This window comes from Hemitrygon akajei, chromosome 11, assembly GCF_048418815.1.
Source record: "Hemitrygon akajei chromosome 11, sHemAka1.3, whole genome shotgun sequence".
Taxonomy (NCBI): Eukaryota; Metazoa; Chordata; class Chondrichthyes; order Myliobatiformes; family Dasyatidae; genus Hemitrygon; species Hemitrygon akajei.
The window spans coordinates 25,894,042-25,914,002 of NC_133134.1; the positions used below are offsets into that span (position 1 = coordinate 25,894,042).

Consider the following 19,961-nt stretch of genomic DNA (forward strand, 5'->3'; position numbering starts at 1 on the left):
TTGTTACACTCATGGTAGACACCCAGCCTGTGAAATTTGACATGGATTATCCTGACAACCGATCCCAAAATTATGACCGCCAACTCTGTGTTCTGCAGCTACACTGGAGACAGCAAGGACGTGTTGGTGTCTTTACTGCAGATGTGGTTCATCAGGGTGACCTGTTTCAATTATCCGTACACATGGTCATGGGAGTCCAGTGGCCTAATTTGCTGGGTGGAAATTGGATTAAGGAGAGGGGCTGCCCTGCATCAACCATACTGGGGGGACCCTGCATTGAATTCTCTATTTCAAAAGCACTAATGGGTTTTCCAAGTTGACACTTCAGGTCAGTACAGTGGCCAGGCAGCTAAGCTCAGGTTCAAGTTACAGCTGCTGAATGTATGGTGTTTGTACAACCGAATGGGTGTCCCCCAACTGCTCCAGTTTTCTCCCACTTTACACTGACATGAGTTGTGGGCATGCTGTGTTGGTGCTGGAGGCTTCATCAGTTTTCCTGTCTGACTCCTGTGGGCTGGCCGCCAGCACAATCCTCTGACTGTATTGGCTGATGACAGAAAGCGATGCAGTTCTCTTCATATTCCAATGTGACAAGTAGAGCTAATCTTTATCTTTTCTGAATGGTGTAAGAGAGTCAAATCATAAGACGATAAGAGTTGGAAGGGGCTAAGTGAAGGAGGCAGTGTGAAGAATTAGTGCCTCAATGATGGCAGGGTGAGGCGGGTATTCACTGAAGAAGAAGATGCAGAATTTGCTGCCTTGATGGGCTTGAATTGCCCAGGTCCATCACATGAGATGACCCACTGTTGTAGAAGCCAGTTGTTAGCCAATTTAGTTAAGATACTGCTGAGATAACTGGATATAGGAAAGGCTGTAGAAAAAGACTACATCCTGGCTATGAAGAGACTTAGTCTTCAAGTAGCTACATCTGCAGGCTAGCTAGTTTCTGTAGACCTTTAGAGTTGGCGGAAGGGTGTATTTTGGCATCTGTTAAAGGGATTCAAAGGAAAATCAAAATATCGCAGATGCTAGAAACCTGAAGCATGAGAAGAAAATGCTGGAAACACTCAGCAGGTCAGGCAGCATCTGTGGGGCTGAAGAGTTTTACCTTTAACTTCAGGGTTTCTGTATAGGCTTTTTTGTTTCCAAAAGTGTGTACTTTAAAACTCAATTGGAATATAGAAGAATGAGCAAAGCACAGGAAAAATGGAAGGTGAAGTGGAAACATGTAGAAGAAGAACTCTGGGCTAGAGACCTTGTTTTAATGGGGTGTTTACTATCTAAAAACCCTGTAAGGACAGGTAACTGTAGTTTAGCAAGAGGGTTCAGAAAGGAGTCACAACGGTGTCCTGATGAAGGGTCTCGGCCCAAAACGTCAACTGTTTATTCTTTTCCATAGATGCTGCCTGGCCTGCTGAGTTCCTCCGGCATTTTGTGTGTGTCACAAGGGTGTTACCTGGATTGGAGAGCTGGAGATGCAAAGTGAGATTGGATGGGCTGTTTTCCATACAGCGAGAAAGGTTGAGCGGTGAACTGTTGTTTCGCGTGGCAGGTGCTTTTCTCTTCACAGTTCAAATTGCTTTTTATGAAGCCACCCCTCCAGCTTGTGGCCACATCGATGGATCGTGGTGAAGCCGTCCTGGATCTTGGTGAGAGGTCATGTTTGGACCAGGTGGAGGATGTCCTGGGTTGGGGCACCACATGGGCAAGCTGGGGTTTGTCAGGTGCCCCATCGGTGTAGTGTTTGGGCTGTTTTGGCATGTTAACTTCTGAGTCTATTTCTTCCATCAGGCCATTAAGCTTCTGAACTCCCCGTTGTGTCATATTCAAAGTGTCACAGGTTAATCTGTTCTGTACCTTACAATATTTAATTTATACACTTCAGTTTGCTATTTATCTATAGATTTTATCCTTACTTTCATAAGTTATTGTGTGTTATGTGTATTATCATGATTTACACTCTGGTAGGAGAAATGTTGTCTCGTTCGATGGTTTACATGTATATAGTTAATTGACAATAAACTTGACTCTACTTGACCAGTACCCAGTTTAGATCCTACCAGGACAACTCAGCTGCAGCTTTATCACAGTCTTGGTCCAAACATAGACAAAAGAGCAGTATTCCAGATAAGAAATGAGAGACATTCTTCTATTCTCTCACCCTGAGCAGAAGTTCACTCAAAACTTTGTGCAAGCAACCTTTTACTCTGTTTGCTTCATCTGTTTCTGCTGACTTTCCATCAAAATCACATTAGGAGACTTGAAGAGCCCCAGGAAAATCCCATGCTTGGTGGTTTTATCAAGAACTGCAGGAAGACGACTCTACAATTTCTTGACTCCATTTTAGCAAAAAGTTGTCGAATTTGCCACACTCCTGTGTTCTTGGGCAGACTTTCTTTTCAAAATCTTTTAAAAAGTTTTGGCCTGGCAGACTCCTCTATTTCCGAGCTCCGTACAGGATTCTCAGATATACACCATTAGGTTCCTATAATTTCTCTTGCATTTGCTTAATTAACTTCTTTAGAGCTGTCTCACTATGAATACTAATTTCCACTTTATGTTCTGTAGGCATCCTGATCATTATCCACCTCTCCTGTGGGTGCCGAGCCATGTACTTGTTATCCCTTATCCTTGCTCTTTTCATTCCATCTTAGTTGTGCCATATGTTACAAATGCTGCCCCTGACCTCAAAACACAAGTAGAAAGACTTCAACTGGATTTTTATAAATGTTACAATGACCGGCATGGACTGAGCTTCAGTGGTCTGTCCTCTGCCTTTTGTATGTGTCGTTGTAGGTAAATGAACCGAAAGAATGCAATGAGATGAGACTGGATCCTGGTGAGATAAAGAAGAGGTAAACCCAAGCTAGGACATTATAAGCAAAAATGTGTGTCTCGAATTATGGGTGATGATCAGAGTAGGGTCACAACATCAGCTGATGATGTTGCGTTCATCCGGGCACATCCAGCCCTTGTGTTGCCTCGATGTCAGACCCACTGCTGGAAATGATAGCTTTCTCCCTGCCTTTTCAGCCGTCTGAATTCCCCATTGCTGCCCGGTGCCCCCCCTGCACACTTACTGCCTTGATAGAGTCCGAATCAGAGTGAAGCACGGCCTGCTCTGAAGATACTCACTGACTGCAGCAGTCTGTGCTTGTTTCAGGTGCTTGAGGTTTTGGAAAGCAAAGATCCTTGAGTGGGGCTTAGAGGAGGAGAGCAAGAGACAGATGGAAGGAAAAGAGGGAGGGAGGGAGATTAATGAAGGAAGAGGTGACTTATTGACATCTTGTGACAGATTGGATACCCATTGCTGAAAATTGTAATGTGTAGGCCCACTGCAATTTCCATGCCAGCAAACTGTGAAGTCAGCTAGATCGTGTGTTTGGAGTGATGCCGTTTTGAACATTATGTTCGAAAGTAGTGGGTTCAAAACACACTTCAGCAACGCAAACACGTACACATACACAGTAGAGAGGGAGTGCTGCACAGTCAGAGATGCTGTTTTAAACCAAAAACACAAGCGATTCTGCAGATGCTGGAAATCTCAAGGATGCAAATGACCCCAAACACTATTGAAATAATACTCAGCAGTTCTTTTTGGTGACCTGCCTAATATTTATCAGTCAATCAACATACTATAATCAATTACCTGGTTATTCAGAACCTTACCATGCATCAGTTATTATGTTGCCTGATTTCTCTTTGATTTTGTTGGCTACTGGATTGTGGGAAACTTCCAAGGCATAAGATGAGCTTCTGTTGGAAGGTTGTTTGTCATACCCTGATCTTGATCATTGCTATAGTTGAATGGAAATGAGAGTCTAGATCATTGATGTAGTTGTTGTCATGGTAGAATGAAAATGATCCTTGTTTATGTCTATTATTCTCTGGCAAAGACTATCTGAAGAGATAACAGTGCACTCTTGGGATGTTTGAGGCTGGACATTGCATGGGCATTCTCTTGATCTGAATATTTTAATGATACTTTAGAAAAGGCTGAAGACAGCAGAGCTGAAGCACACACAGTGTCCCCCAAGCAGTCAGTTACCCTTGACGATTGTGGTGAAATGCAGTGTTTTCCACGAAGATGCTCAGCCATATGTTACATCTAAGCTTGGCTGTCAGTCAGGCCCGCTGTGGGATTGTCATTGCTCCTGCCACTACACACAGAATGGATTGATGACATTGTTATCTTGGGTGAACAGCTGGCTTTACTGCCTCACTGTAAACAAATGCTGCTTCTTAAAAGTCAGTAAAATGCTAAAACCGATTCTAATTTGAAAATATCATATGTGGATTGCTCCATCTGCACTTGCTATAATGCTAAATTTGTTCAGAAATTTGATTTTAAATATTTATTACTCTGCTTGTGCTGAGTAAAGCATTTTAACTGGCAGGGGCAAACACAGCTCTGCTGATAACTACAGGCCAGTCTGCCCATGTGTGCCAGGGTTTTTCTTGCCGACCTTCTGCATGGATTGGACGTCTGACAAGATATAGTAAGGTTCCAGCAGTGCGTGGTCCTCAGGCAAATCACTTAAGCCTGCCCTGGTACTTCCAACAGGGACGTAACACCATTATGTCTATGTGTTATATTTACGTGAAAAATGGCAGGGCAGATCACTAAGGTGGTTAAAAACATATGGCATGGTTTAATTTATTAGCTAAGGTATAGAATATGCAATCAGCAAAGTTATGCTAGACTTGAATATAATAGATCACAGAGCAAGATGGAAGGCTGAGAGTGGAATTTTGTCTCCTGGCAAAACTATGGGGAATTTTTATTTATATTAAATTCGCCAGAAATAAATATTTTATAGCATTTAAAGTCATTTAAAGTAGACTAGCATTTTTATAAATCAGTAAAATAACAGTAAATATTTCCCTTTTATCCAGTCTGAGAATTCCCATTAAAATGAATGGGATCTCTGATCTTATAGCAGGCCTGGCTGTTTTAGGATCAGAGAGAAGGACTGCCTTCTATAATAGCAGCATACTCCAGCAGGACTGGACTTCTTGTGGAGTCCGGTGATGGAGTGAAGTGACTGAGGCTCCAGAACCCATTGCACTTCATTAATGGATCTTATTAATCTATCCATGTATCCCTCCCTCCCTACTCTCCCCCCTTCCGGCCCTTCAAGCCATGCTGCCCAGCAGCTCCTGATTTAACGCTAGCCTAATCATGGGACAGTTTACAATGGCCAATTAATCTACCAACCAGTACATCTTTAGACTGTGGGGGGAAACGGCAGCACCCAGAGGGAACTCACACAGTCACGGGGAGAACGTACAAACTCCTTAAGGACAGCAGCAGGAAGTGCACGTTCCATTGGGATGTTTGGTTGTTTATCCTGGTGTAATTCGTACAGTAGAACGCACTACTGTCTGGGCTCCCCACGTCCATTCACTGCCTTGTCCTATATGAGTTTATAGGTGTCACTGTATTGTCTTTGTTGGTTAGGCTTTGGACTTTTCTATGATAATACTACGCCATCCTAATTTTCCCCACTTTAGCATTTAGAATTAAATTCTCAATATTCCTGGCTAGGCCAGACATTTGCATCTGCAGGATTTTAGTGATTAGAAGATTCTAACTATTAAGCTAGACACTCTACATTTTTATAATGTAGATAATTAACAATTTGAGGTGTTTTGGTGAAAAGTAACAGGGCAGGTTACTAAGATGGTTTAAAAACATAGGACGTGCTTTTGTTTATTAGAATATACAAGCAGTAAAGTTGTGCTAGAATTGAATATAACACTAGGTAGATTACGGCTTGCGAACTTTGTACACCTTTGCCTGCCTTATTGCAGGGAAGTTATGATTGCATGAGAGAAGGTGCTGGGTAGATTTACAAGGATGTTGTCAAAATGGAGAGTTGTATTTTTGAGGAGGAACTGGATCGGTTGGGGTTAGTTTCTTAGCAACAGAAAAGACTGAATGAAGGTTCACATGAGGTTAATAAAAGTGCGAAGGCTCGAAGTTGAATAGGATGTATTTCCCTTAACAGGTGGTTAAACAAGGAGAGATTTAATGTAATTCTTTAAGCGATAGGAAGGAAGGGAAAGATGTATTTTTAATCTGGGGGAGGAAGGGTTTGGAGGAACTCATTGCAAAAAGGGATGTTAGACACAGAAACCTTCGTCACATTTGAAAAGCACTTAATGTGCGTAAGGACGGCCATTACCCACTAAGCTGTTGGAAGTTGGGCTGGCTGCATGATCTGATTCACCCACTGCTTCATAAATTTTTTCTGATTTTTATGATCTGGATTGTGCAGCATTTCTCTTGTTGAACCATCATTTATGTTAGTAGTTCGATCTGACTGTAAAATTGTATATGTAATCAAAGTTGCTTTTCGCATGAGTGAGCTGTATACGATTCACCCAGATCACTCTGAAATTTGTGCCCCGGAGGGATAATAGACGTACTGAGAGAGTGTTGTTCAGCTCTCTCTTCCAGTTCTGGTTGGAAATTGGTGCTGGACAAATGCTTGCGGCATTGGCGAGCAAATTATTTTCAGCGCTTGAAATACAGAGTTTGTTTCTGCCTGGCTCAAACAGTTCTTTTAAAAAGACAAAGGATGAGTTCTAATGAACTAATCCTGTGTATAGTAATGTTTTCCATAGAGAATATACACTCAATGGCTACTCCTGTATCCAATAAAATGGCTACTGGGTGAATGCTTGTGACCTGCTTCTGCTGTAGTCCATTCAAGGTTCAATGTGTTGTGCATTCAGAGATGCTCTTCTGCAAACCACTGTTGTAATGCATGCTTATTCGAGTTACTGTCACCTTCCTGTCAATTTGAACCAATCTGGCCATTCCTATCTGATCTCTCTCACTAACAAGGTGCTTTCGCCCACAGAACTGCCGCTCACTGGATATTTTTTTTGTTTCTTAGTAAACTCTAGCAATTGTTTGTGCATGAAAATCCAAAGAGATCAGTAATTTCTGAGATACTCAAACCACCTGGTCTGATACCAACAATCATTCCACAGTCAAAGTCACTTAGATCACATGTCTTCACCATTCTGATGTTTGGTCTGAACAACAACTTAGCCTCTTGACCATGTCAGCATGCTTTTTTGCATTAATTTGCTGCCGTATGACTGGCTGATTAAATATTTGCATTAACGAGCAGGTGTACCTAATAAAGTGTATAATTATTCATCAACGCATATGGAAAAAATTGTGATGCACTCCACAAACCTGCCTCTGCTGTACAACACTGTCTACCAAAGTTAAAGGTCTACAACAAGATCTAGCAAATAGCTGATTTCAGCAACCATCTTTCAATGAAGATAAATCTGCTATCATCTTCAATGGGCCAGAAAAACATATGGCTCTCTTGGGAAATAAGTGTTTGAAGATTGAGAAGATCAAGCTGGCAAAGACTTCATGGTCTGTCTCCTCCTCTACACATTTTTGAGACGTAGGATACAGTGAGCACCTCAGGTCAGTGGAGCAATTATTGAGGCCTCTGTCGTCAGGGTCGACCATGGAAGTTGTATCCTAGTTGTCTAGTTACACAAGCCAGGGCAGTACAATATGGAGAGCAAGCTGTTGCCCATGTAGCAAGCTCCCCTCTCCACGCTTCTAATGAACCCAAAGGAATGGCAGAGACCGATACAGTTTGGCAGCAGCGTCGCAGGAGTTGCCAGTCAGCACTGAACTCAATGTAGGAGCTCCAACTGCAGATTTTTTCCTTGGTGTTTACCCCTGAAGCCTTCCCCTCGAGTGGGTATCGCCGCAAGGAGTTTTGAGACAAGAGTCTTCCTTCTCCTAGATGAGCTGACAACCACAATTGCTGAGAACCATCTGCCCAAAGCAACTGGTTTTAAGGCACCAGTAGCCTGCCATTGCCCCTTCTGTCAGTAGAAACAATTTCGCCAAGCTTAATAGGTAAGCCATTCATGAAGGCCAGGAGCTGGACTTGGTTGTCAGAGACTTTTTGAGTCGCACGCCAAAGGGAGTATTTAATAGGTAGAGGGAGCTTATTCCCACTGCCAGTCCTGGCTATAACAACCTGGAGCAATACCATAATAAAATCTTACAAATCCACTAACAGGGTAAAGTGGTCAAAGCCATGTCCTCTTCTGGGCCAACATCTCCAGATCTAAGGCCCTAATTATGCTCAGTTGTGACTTGATGCCAAATGACCGTTCTGAGCTCTGTAATGGGAAGAGTTTGCCAAAGTTCAAAGTAATTTTGCTATCATAGTGCATATTTGTCACCATATACAACCCTGAGATACATTTTCCTGCGGACATATTCAAATCCAATAGTCACAATAGACTCAATGTAAGATGGCAGCAACCAGTGTGCAAAAGGTAACAAGCTGCAAATACAAAAGGAAAGAAACAGTAATAAATAAATAAGCAGTAAATATCAAGAACATGAGATGAAGAGTGCTTGAAAGTGAGTCCAGAGGTTGTGGGAACAGTTCAGTGATGGGCAAGTGAAGCTGAGTGAAGTTATTTCCTCTGGTTCAGGAACCTGATGCATGAGAGATAATAGCTGTTCCTGAACCTACTAGTGAGTCTTGAGGCTCGTGTACCTTCTCCCTGATGGCAGCAGTGAAAAGAAAGCGTGACCTTGGAGGTGGTGGTGATCCCTGATCATGGATGCCGCTTTCCTGTGACGACGCTCTGTGTAGATGTGCTCAATGGTGAGGAGGGTTTTACCCGTGATGGACTGGGCTGCATCCACTCTTTTTTGTAGGATTTTCTGTTCAAGGACATTGTTGTTTCCATACCAAGCTGGGATGCAGCTAGTCAATATACTCTCTGCCACACATCTACAGAAGTTTGTCGAAGTTTTAGATGTCATGCCGAATCTTTGCAAACTCTTAAAAAAAAAGTAGAAGCGTTGCTGAGTTTTCTGTGTAATTGCATTTACGGGCTGGGCCTGGGACAGTTCCTCTGACGTGTTAACACTGAGGAATTTAATGTTTCTGACCCTGTCGACCTCTGATGAGGACTGGCTCGTGGACCTCTGGTTTCCTCTTCCTGAAGTCATTAATCAGCTCTTGCTAACATTGGGTAAGAGGTAGTTGTTGTGTTGGCACCATTCAGCCAGACTTTCAATCTCCTTCCAATATGATGATTTTTCGCCACTTCGGATTCGGCCTGCGACAGTGGTGTTGTCAACAAACTGAAATACGGCATTGGAACTGTACTTAGCCTCACGAGTGTAAAGCGAGTAAAGCAGGGCGCTAAGCACTCGGCTGACTGTGAACTGGAGCAAATATTCAAGGATTTACTCAAAACATCTTTGAAAGAAGTAGTGTACTCACTAACAAACTGGGTAAAGCATTTAGAATGGCGTAGAGAGGTTTTAATTCCTGCTTCAGGAGTACACTGAAGATTTGCATAAATGATAGATGAAGCACATAGCATGCCAAATTACCACCCCATCAGCATCTTCTCCCTCATCCACTGCTAATTCTGCAGATCCCAGTTGGATTGAATCGGCCTTCTTGAAACACGCACAACTGGAGTGGAAGCAAATCGTACTCAACCCAAGGGACTGCCCAAGAAGAAGAAATAATTTGAATGTGTCAATTTGCTTCGTGTTAGTAAAAGGAACATTACATGAAAGTGTTTCTAGTAATACACAGGCTTTGTGTAATTTAAAGTAGATTATTGCCTTCATAGAAATTGCTATTAGCATAACATTTTCATAATCATTTTCATGACCAACATGTTGTAACATTTCACCATATGTAAAAATAGCAATGTTATGTGCTTGAATTTCTAGGTTGTGAAATTCGCTCCATTGTATTGAAAAACATACAGTTGTACAACTGGAGAATGTCAGTGATTCCAGAGGTTGTTTTTGATGTAGCGTGTACCCAATTATATCTACAAAAAGTAGTGCTGAGTGTTCTACGGGTTACCAGACGAAGATAGACAGCATTACTGACAACAGTGCATCCCTTCCCTGTGAATTTAATGCATCCTATGCATGTTTTGAACAGAAGGGATCTGGAATATCACCTCCCACCCGGCAGCCTACTGCACTTGTACCTGCAGTCACAGTTGCGGATGTAAGATCAGCCTTCTGAAGAGTGAACTCACGAAAAGCTCCTAACCTGGAGCCCCTTAGGGTCTGTGCAGATTAGCGAGCGCGGATATTTGCAGATATTTGTAAGCTCTCCCTGCTGAAGTCTGAGGTTTCCATTTGCTTTAGGAAGACTACTACCATCCCAGTAGCCAAGAAAAAACAAGTAACTTGACTTACATTAACAAGTAACACCCTACATTGAGGTGCCTGTGACATCCACCGTCAGGAAGTGCTTCGAGAGGCTGCTCATGGCACACCTTAACCCAGTCACTCAACCCACTGCAACTCCCCTACTGCTGAAACGAATCCAGAACAAATGCCATCACCCCGTCCCTACACTCATCTCTGGAGTATCTGGACAGTAAAGACACCCACTTTACACTACTGTTTATTAACTTCCAGCTCAGCCTTCTTCAATAAAATTCTGGGGCAAACCCCTAAACCTGGAACTCAACACCTCCCTTTGTAACTGGATCCTTGACTTCCTGACCAGTGGACTGTAGTTAGTAAGGAAATCCAGGAACACCTCTGCCTCAATCATGCTCAACTCTGGTGCCCCACAAGGCTGCGTCCTCAGCCCTGTACATCCATGACTGAGTACATGACCAGATTCTGCTGTAAATCCATCATGTCTGCCGATGATCCCATTGTAGTAGGGCCATATCTCAAATAACAATGAGTTACCGTACCTCTAGAGTGCCTTTAGATCGGAAAAGTGATGCACCATCAATAACTCTCCGAGACGTGAGGTGAGATATTGGCTTTTGTTGACTGGAAGAAAGAACAAGCAGCAATTGACCACCATACTACATCCTGGAGTCTGAGGGCCGGGCTCAGGCCTCAATCGCCTTTATACCGGGGTCTGTGGGAGGAGCCACAGGAGCAGTCAGCCGGGGGGGGGGGGGGGGGGGGGGCGTGTCCAGACAGGTATATGTAGTTCACCACAAAAAGTATCCACATTTTTTTTAAAAAGGTAAGTAAGGGAAACCAGGGATCCATACACCAGTTAGCCTAACATCTGTTGTTGGGAAATTATTAGCGCCTTTAATTAAAGGTGGTGATTGAACACCTTAAGCGTTTTTAGTTGATGAGATATTGTTAGCATGGGTTTGTAAAAGCGAGGTCATGTCTGAATATTTTCCACGGTATGATTACAATAGTGAGGATGGGAAGATCTCTGAATGCTATGGACATATGCTTTGTGATATGGTGCAACTCAAACTACCTGCGTCTCAATATCACCAAGACCAAGGAGATGGTGGTGGACTTTAGGAGATCTAGGCCTCATATGGAGCCAGTGATCATTAATGGAGAATGTGTGGAGCAGGTTAAGACCTACAAGTATCTGGGAGTACAGTTAGACGAGAAGCTAGACTGGATTGCCAACACAGATGCCTTGTGCAGGAAGGCACAGAGTTGACTGTACTTCCTTAGAAGGTTGGCGTCATTCAATGTCTGCAGTGAGATGCTGAAGATGTTCTATAGGTCAGTTGTGGAGAGCGCCCTCTTCTTTGTGGTGGCGTGTTGGGGAGGAAGCATTAAGAAGAGGGACACCTCACGTCTTAATAAGCTGGTAAGGAAGGCGGGCTCTGTCGTGGGCAAAGTACTGGAGAGTTTAACATCGGTAGCTGAGCGAAGGGCGCTGAGTAGGCTACGGTCAATTATGGAAAACTCTGAACATCCTCTACATAGCACCATCCAGAGACAGAGAAGCAGTTTCAGCGACAGGTTACTATCGATGCAATGCTCCTCAGATAGGATGAAGAGGTCAATACCCCCCAATGCCATTAGGCTTTACAATTCAACCGCCAGGACTTAAGAACTTTTTAAAAGCTATTATTAATGCTTTTTGAGATAGTGATTTAGATGCATATCATATTTTTTTTACTGAGTTAAGTATTGTATGTAATTAGTTTTGCTACAACAAGTGTATGGGACATTGGAAAAAAAAGTTGAATTTCCCCATGGGGATGAATAAAGTATCTATCTATCTATCTATAACAGAGAGCAGTTGACAACCTTCCTCATAAGAGGCTATTAGCATAAGTTGTACTTAAAAGAGAAAATGCAAGCAGAAAATTCACTGAGTGGCAGGAAGTGGGGAAAAGAGCAGGTGCTCTCGGTGGCAGGATTTGACTGTGTTGACACTGAAATTGCAAGTGGGCACCATATTCAACAACAGGATCATCGGACGTCAAGCCAGTTTCTGATTTTGGCACAAAGGCAAACCTCTGTGTGATTCGTGCAGTTGGAAATACAAAATACGAGGTGTGATTGATAAGTCCGTGGCCTAAGGTAGAAGGAGTCTATTTTAGAAAACCTAGCACATTTATTTTTCAACATAGTCCCCTCCTACATTTACACACATAGTCCAGCGGTCGTGGAGCACATGGATCTTGGACCTCCAGAAGGTGTCCACAGCATGGGTGGTTGACAAGTTGGTGGCCTAAGGTGGAAAGAGATGAGTTATACAGCTCTCGTTACATGCACATGCAGGTCAACTCTGAGTGATTATGCAGAAAATTTGAAGTTAATAACCCATCTCCTTCTACCCTAGGCCACAAACTTATCAATCACCCCTCATACATTAATAAAGATAGATAGATAGATAGATAGATACTTTATTCATCCCCATGGGGAAATTCAACATTTTTTCCAATGTCCCATACACATGTTGTACATACAATACTTAACTCAGTAATAATATGATATGCATCTAAATCACTAACTCAAAAAGCATTAATAATAGCTTAATTAATAATTAAATGATTGGGCAAGCGTGGGTATCTGTGACAGCAAATGGAAAGTCTTTCACTTTGGAATGAAACAGTAGCGAACAGTATATTTTTAACTGATGAGAAGCTAGAAGTTGGATATCCAAGGAGATTTGGAGCTTCGTAAGACCATAATGAATAGGAGCAGAATTAGGTCATTTGGCCCAAAGAGTCTGCAACACCATTTCATTGTGGCTGATCCAATTTCCCTCTCAGCCCCAATTTCCTACTTTCTCCCCGTATCCTGACCAGTCAAGAATCAATAAACCTCTGCCTTAAATATACATAAAGGCTTGGCTTCCACAGCTGCCTGTGGCAAAGAATCCCACAGATTCATCACTATCTGGCTGAAGAACTTCCTCCTCAACTCTGTTCTAAAAGGACGCCCCTCTATTCTGAGGCTGTCTTCTGGTCTTAGACTGTCCCACCATAGGAAACATCATCTCCACATCCACTCTATCAAGGCCTTTCACCATTCGATAGGTTCATGTACATGAATCATTGATAGGAACAGAAAGGCTATTGGAATGTGGGCTTTCTTAAGGACCAATTGCACAGGTAGAATTTTTGCTTCAGCTTAAAGCAGCTCTGGCTAGAACACACTTAGAATATTGTGAGCAGTTTTGGTGCAGGCTTATCTACCCGTGACCAAGACTTCAAGCGTTAGGTTATGCAAAGTAGAGTTGGTATTTAATGGGTTAAGGTGTGATTATGATCTAAGTTTATGATGTCATACAGTGGAAATAGTGGAAATCTAATAGTAGAACATTGCAGAAAGCTTCCTTTCAAATGTGGTTAAACAAGCACCACAAGTAAATAATGCAGAAATTTAGATTGGTTGTTGGTGTTTTCAGTTAATTCAAGTCAAAAACCGAGATTTTTTTTGTCTGAGAAATGTAAATAGCACAGGTACATGGAAAGTAATCTGAGATCAGGCATGATCTGTGAGTGACAGAACGTAGCTAAAGGACCTGAATAGCCTGCTGTTGTTGTCATGTTCCGCGGAGGCACAACACCAGACCACTGAGCAGTAAGAAGCATGAAGGGATTGCTTAAAAATTCTTGATGACATGAACAACATTGGACTGATAAATATCAAATGAAACATTGCCAGGTGGTCATGTTTTGTGAAGCAAAACAAGCAGAGGAGATATTAATGTTTTAACAGGATAGTGATACACAGAGACATTGAATTCAGAAATGTAGGCGCGTGAAAGTGTGAGGACACATTTGGATACCTTAAAGTATGTTACCAGGCTTTAAAATTCAGGACAAGAGAATGCAAAAACTATAAAAACAATTTAAATATTGTATCCTTTATGAGATGCACTTTGTTAAGTAGGACAGAAGGCTTCAGCAATGAGAAACTGGGGTTCTTGGAGCAAGGGATGTGAGGGTGATGTGATGTTTGTAAAGTATGCAAAGAGCTTTCATAATACAAGTCAAGGAAAACAATTTCCATTTTCAGTAGCTGGAGGTGTTAAATTTAAACAACAGAGAAGTAATAGAATTTTTATTTGAGAGACATTATTGGATGCAGAGTTACTTCAAAAGTACATAGATCACAATTTGAAGAAAACAGAAAGAAAGGGAGTAAGATCACTACATTGGCTTTTGACTGGGTTGATGCACTGAGGTTACAACAGCTGTTGTGTATTTTTTCTGCATTTGTGTAGGTGATTGGTAGACTCTAGTGAAAAAGAGATTAGGATTGGTGTGAATTAGATGTTTGGGAAACCTTGTTGGGCTGAAGGCCCTGTTTCTGTGCTGTATGTCTCTATGTAACTCCAGGCAGAGAGTTTAGGAATTAGCTTCTTTTAGTGAAGCACAGATCTACATCACTGCCATGTGTAAATCCTCACATTAGTCCGAATACATTTGAGAACAGTTCTAAAGATCTGATTAATAGCAATCAAGCAGCACACACAAAATGCTGGAGGAACTCAGCAGGCCAGGCAACATCTATGGGGGAAAGAAGTACAGTCAGCCCTCCTTATCCGCAGGGGATTGGTTCCGGGACCCCTCGCGGATACCAAAATTCGTGAATACTCAAGTCCCTTATTTAGCCTGTCTCAATGCAGTGGATCTTAGGACCCAGCGGAACCCCAGACCTTATATAACCTGTCTCGGTGCGGTGGACATTAGGACCCGGCACCAGAGCTCTGAATGTGCAGTGTTTCTGTTCACGAAAATAATCACGATCACGATTGAAAATAAAGTGGAAATAATAAAGCGATCGGAAAGAGGTGAAACGCCATCGGTCATTGGAAAAGTGTTAGGCTACGTCAGTCAACGATCGGAAAAATTTTAAAGGATAATGTGAGAAAGGCTCTGCCCCGATGAAAGCTACAATTATTACTAAGCAACGCAGTGGTTTAATTATTGGGTTTTGGGGTTTTGGGTTTTTGATCTGCCACATCAACCCGGCACAGTGGAGAGTGTGTTCAAAAGTGGTCTGTCTCTGGATCAAACTCGGAAAATTCCGTTCCCGAGCCCGGTGCTGAAATATACGTTCTTAAGTGTTTTATATGCATAGAAAGGTAAAATATATACTATATACTAAGACAAATGTTTGACTAACTGACACTAAATAATACCGGTTGTACCTGTTCCGACTTACTTAGTTAGAAAACTTTCGATTTTTTTGATCCTAATGCATGATAACCCACGCACATCCTCCCGTATATTTTAAATCATCTCTAGATTACTTGTAATACCTAATACAATGTAAATGCTATGTAAAATGGTTGTTATACTGCATTGTTTAGGGAATAACGACAAGAAAAAAAAGTCTGTACATGCTTGAACAAGAAGTGCTGGAAGAGCACTTCCGGGTTTTCGCGAGTCGCGGTTGGTTGAATTCGTGCATGCAGAATCCATGTATAAGGAGAGCCGACTGTACAATCGACATTTTGGGCTGAGACCTGGCCTCCTTCATCTCTTACTATCTTTCCTTTCGGTTAGTCCTGATGAAGGGTCTCGGCCCGAAACGTCGACAGCGCTTCTCCCTATAGATGCTGCCTGGCCTGCTGTGTTCTATAAACACACCTGTGTTTATAGTAATTTTGTGTGTGTTGTTGTTTGAATTTCCAGTATCTGCAGATTTCCTCGTGTTTGTTCCTTCATCTCTGCTGCATCTGTTCCCCGGATGAGATTTTCCTTTCCAGGACATCAGAGATGCCCTTTCATCAGGAGTCCTGATGAAGGGTTTCGGCCCAAAATGCGGACTATGTTCTTTTCCTTAGATGCTGCCTGGCCTACTAAGTACCTCCAGCATTTTAAGTGTGTTGCTTGGATTTCCAGCATCTGAAGATTTTTCCTTGTTTGTAATAGCAATCAATCCAACGACATAGTCTTTACCCATCAACATGAAAGCAAATACTAGTGGTAACAAGTCAACCATCCACTTACACCACACTTGATGCTTTCATCCACTGAAGACTATGCTTTCTTTGTTATAATCAAATGCCAACTTATGCCCAGAATTAATCAATGCCATTTCAACGGTTGCCCTGTCTCACCAGAAGGTTGTGGGTTCTGAGTCCCAGTCCCATTCCAGGACAACGTTACAGTGCACTACTGAGGGAGTGCAGTTGAAGGTACTGTTTTTCAGCTGAGATGTTAGCCTGAGGCTAGGTCAGCTGTTTGAACTGAGAGATTTATATGTCAAAGAGGAATTAGGATTCACTGGCCTACAGCAGTTTACCCATGGGCGAAGTTGTATGAAAGCAGCTAAACTCTTCAGAACTGCTGGTCACATAGCATAGCTTAGCTCGGAGTATCAGGAGCTGCATTTGAAACTCCCAACTCACTTGGAAGTGCTAAGTTACAATTGTGTTGGAAATACTTAAAATCAAGGGAGCAAGAAACGTAAATGTCATTCACAATTTTTATTGGTAATTTGATTTTAAAAAGCAGCCTGGATTTTGAAAGTTAATCTTTTAAATATTTCACACTAAAGCAGCAGGAGGTGAAAATTAATATGCAGGTTGTATTTAAGAGGTAGTTTCAGGAAGTAATTTTGATTTTGAGTTTCACCTCTTATGTTAATTGTAAAGAGATGGTGGAGATAAGATTGTAGGGTTATGTAATGGCTGACAGATGACACATATTGTTCATAATAGAAACTGTTCTACATAATTCACAAACACCGTCATTGAGCTATTGTGTTCACTTTAAGAGACAGCGTCTGAAGTAATGACGTCAGTGCAAGGTGACTGCCTTTGGCTTTGTTCATAATGCAAATAAAAGGCTGCAGCTTTTGTTAAGCATATAAAACGGCTTTTGCATGTTTTATTCACAAAATCCTACAGGATCGCAGGGTAAAGAATTACTGACACTGAATGATGCTATGAGGACTACCGTGTGTTGAATTTCATTTCTTCAATGTGGAACGCCAGTATTGCATAACAAAAACATACCTCACAGTCTTAGTCTGCATTAAATTCAATTGAATGGCAAAAGTGACCTGGCAAAGGCTTGTTTACAAGCCTAAAGAAAGTATGAATGAAAGAGGTGATTGGATTGCTGCATTTGTAAGAATTGAATTGAAGTAAGTTTATTTCTTACATCCTTCACATACACAAGGAGTAAAAATATTTACGTTACATCTCCGTCTGAATGTGCAATGCACAGTTTATAGTGATTTGTGATAAATGGTATGTGCAACAGGACAGTCAGTATAAAATAGTACAGTTGTGTCAGTGTGAATTAATTAGTCTGGTGGAAGAAGTTGTCCCGGAGCCTAGTGATCTGGCTTAATGCTGCAGTACCGTTTCCCGAATGGTAGCAGCTAGAACAGTTTGTGGTTGGGGTGACTCGGGTCCCCAGTGATCCTCCGGGCCCTTTTTACACACCTGTCACTGTTAAATGTCCTGAATAGAGGGAAGTTCATATCTACAGATGCGCTGGGCTGTCTGAACCGTCCCCACCCCCTCCACATCCTACTCACCCATGAGTAGGTGTCCTATTTTACGAATCTTTATCTGTGTGCTGCTTATTTCATTTAATTAAAAAGCAACCCTGAGGCCCAGTTGCTCTGCCATCCACCTGTTTAAATAACTGCAGCACCTGCACCAGAATGGCATCCTGCTACAGGAGCCTCTCCTTTCCTAGTGTGTCTCTCCGGTGAGATCAGCTGGACTTGCTGCAGCTCCACTTACGTTACACTTTGAGCATGAACGTTATTCCATTGCTCCTGTCCACATCTGCATTCGGATTTATCTCCACAATCTCTCAATGTGTTTAGAATGTTAATGACTGAATACGCTTCCTGTGTAAATGTTTGCATTATACTTCTCTTGATGTACACTTAACTGCAGCTATCTATAAAGTTGGCATCCTCTAATTATCCCTGGGCACCACTGATGCTGCTGTAAAGGTCCCAGTTCTATGTTTTATTTTGTTCTCACTGCCAGTGTTTGACACTCCATTCATATAACACTCTGTATGTAGCAAAGACACGATGGAATGGTGGACCATACAGAGTGACCCAATTCTACTCCTGGTCTTGTAGCCTAAGAGATTGCTGGAGGTTTTGCAATATTATTAATCAAAACAAAGCAATCATAGCATGGACAGAGGATTAGAAAGCAGAGAGTTGGGATACCTGGGTGTTACTCTGGTTAGCAGTCAGTGATGAGCGGGGTGCTGCAGGGGTTGATGCTGGGTCCGCAACTGTTTACGATATACATTAATGATCTGGAAGAGGGGACTGAGTGTAGTGTATCTAAGTTTGCTAAATTGAGTGGAAAAGCAAATAGTGCAGAAGATATGGAGAGTCTGCAGAGAGATATTGATAGGCTAAGTGAGTGGGCAAGGGTCTGGCAGATGGAGTACAATGTTGCTAAAAGTGAGATCATCCACTTTGGAAGGAAAAATTGAAGAGCAGTTTATCATTTAAATGGTAAAAAATTTCAGCATGCTGTTGTACAGAGGGTCTTGGGAGTGCTTGCGCATGAATCACAAAAGGTTGGTTTGGAGGTGCAGCAGCAGTTTATCAAGAAGGCGAATGGAATATTGGCCTTCATTGTTGGAGAGGTTGAATTTAAGAGCAGAGAGGCTATGCTGCAACTGTACAGGGTACTGGTGAGACCGCACTTGGAGTACTGTGCGCAGTTCTGGTCTCCTTACTTGCAGAAGGATATACTGGCTTTGGAGGCTGTGCAGAGAAGGTTCACCAGGTTGACTCTAGAGATGAGGGGGGTTAGACAATGAGGAGAGATTGAATCACCTGGGACTCTACTCACTGGAATTCAGAAGAATGAAAGGAGATCTTACAAAAACATATAAAATTATGAAAGGGACAGATAAGATAGAGGCAGGAAAGTTGGTTTGCTCTGGTAGGTGAGTCAAGAACTAAGGGACATAGCCTCAAAATTCTGGGGAGTAGATTTAGGACAGAGATGAGGAGGAACTGCTTTTCCCAGAGGGTGGTGAATCTGTGGAATTCTCTGCCCAATGGAACAGTGGAGGCTACCTCAGTAAATATATTTAAGACAAGGTTGGATAGATTTTTGCATAGTAGGGGAATTAAATTTTATGGGCAAAAGGCAGATGAGTCAATGGCCAGCTCAGCCATGATCTTATTGAATGGTGGAGCAGGCTTGACGGGCCAGATGGCCTTCTCCTGCTCCTAGTTCTTCTGTAATCAATGTTAAATCAAGTAAGGAAATATCAGTGTAAATGGTTAAAGATGTGGATTTTAAATCACTTCCTGGAAGGATGGCAGAAGTAAGACAGAGGAGGGTTTGGAGAAGATTCCGGGTCTTGGAGCTTTGGAAACTGAAGCCATGACCACCAATAACGGTGCTATTGAATTCAGAGCATCCCAGTGCCTGGAAGTGGATATATCTCGGAAGGTTATAGGCCCAAAATGATAATGCAGCTTTCCTACTTACTCAAATGTCTACATTTCAATATGAACATACACTCAGTGGCTATTTTATTAGGTGCCAGAGGTACTTAATAAAGTGGCCACTGAATGTATTTCTGCACGTTCATGGTCTTCAGCTGCTGTCGCTCATCCACTTCAAGGCTTGACATGTTGGGCACTCAGAGGTGCTGTCCTGCTCATTACTGATGTAACACCTGGTTATTTGAGTTACAGTCGCCTTCCT

The 19,961-nt window shown here is 42.3% G+C and overlaps 1 protein-coding gene across 2 annotated transcripts in view; it reads left to right on the top strand.

Moving 5' to 3' along the window:
- The window catches only part of cpped1 (calcineurin-like phosphoesterase domain containing 1), a 212,052-nt gene that overhangs the window by 74,194 nt on the left and 117,897 nt on the right, over window positions 1–19,961 (top strand). The gene's annotated exons all lie outside the window — the stretch shown is intronic.